Here is a 6,508-nt window from a genome sequence, read left to right on the forward strand (position 1 = left end):
ATATATAGTAAATAAATAAACCTTAAAAAAAAAACTGGCCGGGCGGTGGTGGCGCACGCCTTTAATCCCAGCACTCGGGAGGCAGAGCCAGGCGGATCTCTGTGAGTTCGAGGCCAGCCTGGTCTCCAAAGCGAGTTCCAGGAAAGGCGCAAAGCTACACAGAGAAACCCTGTCTCGAAAAACCAAAAAAACAAAACAAAAAAAAAAAAAAACCTGTTTATGCCGGGCGGTGGTGGCACATGCCTTTAATCCCAGCACTTGGGAGGCAGAGTCAGGCGGATCTTTGTGAGTTCGAGGCCAGCCTGGTCTACAGAGTGAGATCCAGGAAAGGCGCAAAGCTACACAGAGAAACCCTGTCTTGAAAAACCAAAAAAGAAAATTTAAAAAAAAAAAAAAAGAGTTGCCATGGTCATGGTGTCTCTTTACAGCAGTAAAATCCCTAAGATGTTCTTTATATATTTTGGATATTAGCACTCTATCAGATGTGTAGTTGGTTAAAAAAAAAAAAAATTCCCACGCTAGGCTGCTGCTTTGTCCAAATGAGAGTGTCCTTTGCAGGGCAGAGGTGTCTCCATTTCATGGGGTCCCGTTTATTAATCTTAAGTCTTAGTGCCTGTGCTGACAATCTTCCGTTTAGGAAGTCTTTTCCTGTGCCAATGTGTTTAAGCCTATTCCCCACTTTTATTCCAACAGGTTCGGTGTACCCAGTTTTACGTTGAGGTCTTTGAATCATTTGGACTCCAGTTTGGTGCAGGGTGATAAGAACAGACTTATTTGCGTTCTTCTACAGACAGCCATCCAGTTAGACCTGCACCATTTGTTGAAAATATTATCTTTTACCAGTGTGCATTTCTGGTTTCTTTGTCAAAAATCATGTGCCCATAGATATGGGGATCTATGTCTGGGTCTTCTATCCAATTCCATTCATCAACATGCCTATTTTTGTGTCAATACCATACTGTTTTGGTTGCTCTATCTCTGTTCTACTCCACTTCTTAGTAGACTCTCTGCAGGTCCCATTTCTTTGTGTCCATACTCACAAGTTTGAAGAGCTCATGGTTTCAGGCAGGGGGAACACAGAGTTCACTTCTCTCAGAGGTCTCTGAAATTCAGGATTTTCTTCAATTCCTATCACTATAACGAGAAATTCTGGTTTGTATGTGGGTCATGGCCTCTTCGCTGAGTTCTGTGTTTTGGAGGGAGGGACTGTGTTTGGAAATATTTGCATTCTGCTGGCTGGAAATGTTGCAGTTTTTATTACTCTAAAGCATGATTCGGGGTATTTATTATGCTTACCCTAGGTATTTGATATTGTTTACAGCAAATGTATGAGCAATGAGAAGAGAATAATATTTCTCATCCCCAAGTAAATCAGTGAAGAAGAAAGTTCCAGAAGCATTTTGGAAACTGAAAGGGATAAATCTCAACTACAACCAAGAAATGAGAATAAACTCATAACAGTGTGCCAGGGGCTAGTAAACAAACATCCCCCTGGAAGGCATGCTCTCCTTCTTTCTCCTAATTAATTATCTTTGGTGTTTAACACCGATTTCTACAAGCTAGATTTTCTCTGCAGCTGCTAGAATCAATGTGTTTTGTCACTGCCAAGCATTATTCTTTTCAGCTACTACAAGGAAACAAAGCTTTAAAAATCCCTCAATATCTGTGTTTGGATGTCTCGCTGCTTTTTTTATGTGCTTCTATTTGGAAACACTGTTCATGTTCTCTCTGATTGTTTCTCCAATGCTTTGTCTTTTCTGAAAAGATTTCATTTTCAGACACAGCCAGTGAGCCACGTTTCAATAACCAAATGGACACACTGTCTAAAATCATTACTGGGATAATTTTTAGGTAAGGTAGGGTTTATAACTAGTAGATATATTATTTCACATTCTGTGTTAAAAATCAGTTAACCTAGAAGGACATAGCATGAACAGCATGTCTCCATCCACCTGTGAGCTCTTAATTCTCCAGGTATTTCTTTGCTCACAAACACATTTCTTATTTACTATTTTCAAAGTTTACTCAGTTATAGTACCATAGGTGCACATTTTTCTTGCTTATATGTACTCACAAATATGATCAACATATTTATTTTTCACTTACTATGTATCATATAATTGATTTTTCCCATCATACATTTTCATAAGCCAGGTTATCACTCTGTATTAAAAAATCCATGGATTATGGGGCTTTAGAAATGGCTCAATGGTTAAGAGTACATACCGCTCTTCTAGAGAGCCAGAATTTGATTCCCAGAGCATGCATGGTGGCTCACAACTGTCCATAACTCCATTTCCATGGGATCCTTTTCTGGCCTCCATCATCCCCAGGCATGCAGATGTTCACATACATACACAGATACACATGTACTAAAACTAAATAAGTCTTTTATTTAATGAATTAATTAAAAACCCACAGTTGACTCAATGATTTCTTATTAATGGGTTTCTACAATTAAAATTTCATTGAAATTTCAAATTTAGAAATTAATTTCATATTTCAAAATTTAAACTTTGACTTAAAATTTTTGGCTTAAATAAATTAATTGTGCCCATTTATTTAAAAGAAAGTGTTTTCTTAAGTAATAACAGCGTAAGATAGAAGTAGATTATGAGATATATAAGAACACAGGCAGTTTCCAGCAGAAGATCTGGGCATCAACATTTACATCAGTACAAGAAACTGAGCAGACTGTCCTTAGCTCCATGAAAGAGCTTGAGATCAGAGGACAAGCTCCTACTCTGCAGACAGAGGAGAAAAACAGATACCTAACTGCAGCAGAGACTGTCCCAGCCTCAGAGGAAGCCGCTGGGGCCATTATCTGACAAATCCCAGTTATCGGATGGTTAGCTTGCCAGAAACTGGCTGTGCCCTAGCAAGAGCATCAGGAACTCCAGGGAAGGAAATGGTTTTTAATTTTCATTGGTTTTTACCTCCAGCATCCCTATCATAAACTCATGAAGAGTCATGAAAAAACAGTCTAGTCTCCCTGGAAGAAGAAAAGAGTAACTCTCAAATTTACCAAGATAATTCCCCCATGACATCACCTACAAAGGAGAATATCTACCTGCTGTCTGCTGTAGACAGGACTTCTCCTGTCACCTAAAGGGAAGGAAGAAGAACTGAGCAGCCATTATGAAAGTTGTAACTCAGAATCACACACTCAAAAGACCAAGAATGTGTGTAGGTGTATGTGTGTGTATGTATATGTGCATATGTCTGTATGGATATGTATGTATGAGTGTGTGTGTATGTATGAGTGTGTTTCTATGCATAAGTGGGTGGTATGTGTGTGGATGTCTATAGCCCAAGCTTGTCACACACATGGCAATGCAATCCTCTCTCCTCAACCTCCCAAGTACTGGGGTTAAAATTTGTGCCACCATGCCCAGCTTTAATTGTGTGTTTATTACTTACTTGGATGAGTGTCTTCTTCTGTAAATTCTGTAAACCTTTTCCCCACTTTTATTGAGCATATGGTCTTATTTGGGAAATGAAGAATTCCTTACAGGTTCTAGACACATGTTCTTTCTCAAGTGTTTGTAGCAAAATCAGCTCTCAGGTGTGTGGCTTCCGTTTTTGCTTTAGGTCTCTTCAAGAGAAGAAGTTTGAGCTTGTATATATTACAACAAACTTTTCTTTCATGTTTGGAGGTTCTGCATTCTATATAAGGAATCTTAGTCCATCCAAAGGCAAGAAATGCCCTCCCATTTCTCTTGGAAGTCTATTTTTGATGTTTATGATAATCTGTAAGCCTGAAGTCAGATTATACTCCATCTGAAGCCTGGGGTGAGTCTCCCCATGTTTCATCATTTCTGGAAAGGTTGCATGCTCCCACTGGGTCACCTTGCTCCTTTGCCTACCTTTGCATTTGTGGATGCAAATGTTTTACAGTGCCGTTAGGAATTATCTTGGTAAAGTGATGGTAGCAGGTATGGATTCTCTTCTGAGATCCATAACCTGATTAACCCAAGTAGTGGGCTAGGTTTCCAGGATCAGGCTTGTTTTCTTTCCTTGGAGAGAGCCTTAAGTCCAATTAGACAATTGTATATAAGTGTATATAAGATGTAAGTGCTACTAGTGCACCTTTAGGGATATCTTGCCATGATGGTTTGAATAGGAAAGGCCCCCATAGACTCATGTGTTTGAATGACTGGCCCATAGGGAGTGGCACTATTAGGAGGTGTGGCCTTGTTGGAGGAAATGTCACTGTGGGCTTTGAGGTCTCATATATGCTCAAGCCATTCCCAGTGTGCTAGTTTCTCCTTCTGTTGCCTGTAGATCAAAATATAGAACCCTCAGCACCTTCTACAGTACCATGTCTGCCTGAGTGCCTCAATGTCCCACCTTGATGAAAATGAACTAAACCTCTGAAACTGTAAGCCAGCCCCAATTAAATGTTTGCTTATAACAGTTATTATGGTCATGATGTCTCTTCAGAGCAATAGAAATCCTAACTAAGACACTTGCCATGCCCGTCATTGTTAGAGTTTACTGATATCGTAACAGGATAGGACCGCTGATTTCTTCCCTCCCTTGGAAGTTTACATAGTGCTTTTTGGTACTGTGAAAGCTTGACCACAGGAAGGAGGCTTTCAGCTCATATTCAGCTCAAATAGTCCACGTTCTGGTCCAAAGTGTGTTGTCTTTAACAATAGGGAAGTTCTGGGAGGCAACCAAGGACAATAGCAATAAACTATAGTGTTTGGAGAGCCATTTTGACTACCCTGGTCAACAACTCAAGTGAAGGTTCCTCATGACTGGTATTAAGATTTTTATCAGGTGATCTATGACTCTTGTGGGGAGCATTGTCAGATTAAGGTGCATAATCTCATAGATAAAGATGTATGTATGTGTAACTTAGAAAGGGAGAGAGAGATTATAATTCTGGGTAAATATAAAATAATATACTTCCTTGAGGCTTTATCAAATCTTCGGTGTTATTTGTCCCTTCTCTCTCCCTCTTGTATTTAATTTCTGTGACATTACAGAAGTCACTTCTAAAACCTGTTTTATAATACCCATCGTGTAAGTTCATGATACCTTCAAAAAGCTGTCATTCTAACTTCTTTTCCAGTTTTTATGTCATTCACTTATTTATCTTGCCTAATTGCAGTAGCCAGTGTTTTCCTCATATCTTTGATCATATAGAGCATTTTAATTATAGCTGTTTTATGCCCTTTTCAACCTAATTCTAGCATATATCATTTCTTAGTCTATTTATATACTTTTTACTTTGTTATGAGTAATATTTTCCTTTTCTTCATTTGGGCTAGAAGAGGTATCATACACTAGATCTCTTAATTTTAGACACAGAGAAGGGTTCTGAGAAGATGATTAAACAAGCCACAGCAGTCAGTCCACAGAGGAAGCTGACACAGAATTCCCTTATAATGAGGTTTATTCTAATGAGAGGGCCTCAAGGCCATGATGGGAACACATGGTGAGAGGTGAAGTATTAGACATTAATCATGATATGTCGAGAGCTAAACATGATAGGGTCTTGAAGGGAAGGAGAGGCTTCCATGTGAAGCCTAGGGAGGAACTTCATTAAGGATGAGAATAAGAAAGAGATAGGGAGAGAGCTAGAGAACTACTATGAGAGAGATGAGGAATGTAGGGGAATCTCTTCAGATAGCAGCCCTTGTCTCTGTACCAATCTCCATGTAGAGTTCCTGAGAAGTCTCAGGCCAAATTCCCAAAGGAAAAAGAAAGTCCGATTTTTATAACTTTCTGGTGGTACCAAGAAGTTTTATGTCATGTGATTTCATTCACCATACTGTAGATGACAAGGAGTGTGGAGTAGGCAAGTCCCATAAAATGAGAGTCGTCAAGTCATAGCATAGACTACTTATTAACTCTCTGTCCCAGAGGGAGCTGGAGGAGGCATGGTCTGATTCAATGTACGAGTTGAGGCCCAAGAGTACAGGCCCATGTTCTAACAAAGGCCAAGCTAAACACAGTGTCATAGGCAGCACCTGGTGAGAACTGGCTTCCTGGTTGACAAACAGCCATCTCTTCCTTGAATCCTCACCTTCTCAATGGCACCAGGAGTGAAGATAATTTTTATAAAGATACGAATCCCATTCATAAAGATCCCATCTTCATGACTTAATTACATCCCGAAGGTCTCATCTCATAACACATCACATCAGGTAAGGTCAGGGTTTCAACATGCAAATCTGAGAGAACAACAACATTCAGTCTATAGCATGTGGCTAGATTTTTTTTTGTTACAAGCTGAATATTCTGAGCTATCTTTTATTAAGTAATTGATTGTATTGTACCCCCCCAAGGATAACTGCACTATTCCATGCAATGATCTTTACAGGTTACATACATCATCTCAAGTTGATAATCTTTAGGAGGAATCCAGAGTAGACTCATTCCTAGGGTTGGCCCCATCTTCACACATCACTGTTCTGTGGCCTCTCCTTAATTCCTTGTGTATTAAATGATAGCACCCCACTGTTCCCAGGGGAACTTTAGTGCTTCCACACCAGAG

General features: G+C 39.6%; 1 long non-coding RNA gene across 1 annotated transcript; it reads right to left on the reverse strand.

The window, feature by feature from the left end:
* Nucleotides 1-297: 297 nt before the first annotated feature.
* Nucleotides 298-6,248, reverse strand: LOC128107902 (uncharacterized). Its single transcript, XR_008217243.1, has 3 exons — nucleotides 6,038-6,248; nucleotides 3,421-3,595; nucleotides 298-1,134 (listed from the first exon to the last, which is right to left on the reverse strand). It is a non-coding gene; the product is annotated as an uncharacterized LOC128107902 (long non-coding RNA).
* Nucleotides 6,249-6,508: the final 260 nt, after the last annotated feature.

The sequence above is a fragment of the Peromyscus californicus genome, unplaced genomic scaffold (assembly GCF_007827085.1).
Source record: "Peromyscus californicus insignis strain IS unplaced genomic scaffold, ASM782708v3 Scaffold_12__1_contigs__length_115047231, whole genome shotgun sequence".
NCBI classification, from domain to species: domain Eukaryota; kingdom Metazoa; phylum Chordata; class Mammalia; order Rodentia; family Cricetidae; genus Peromyscus; species Peromyscus californicus.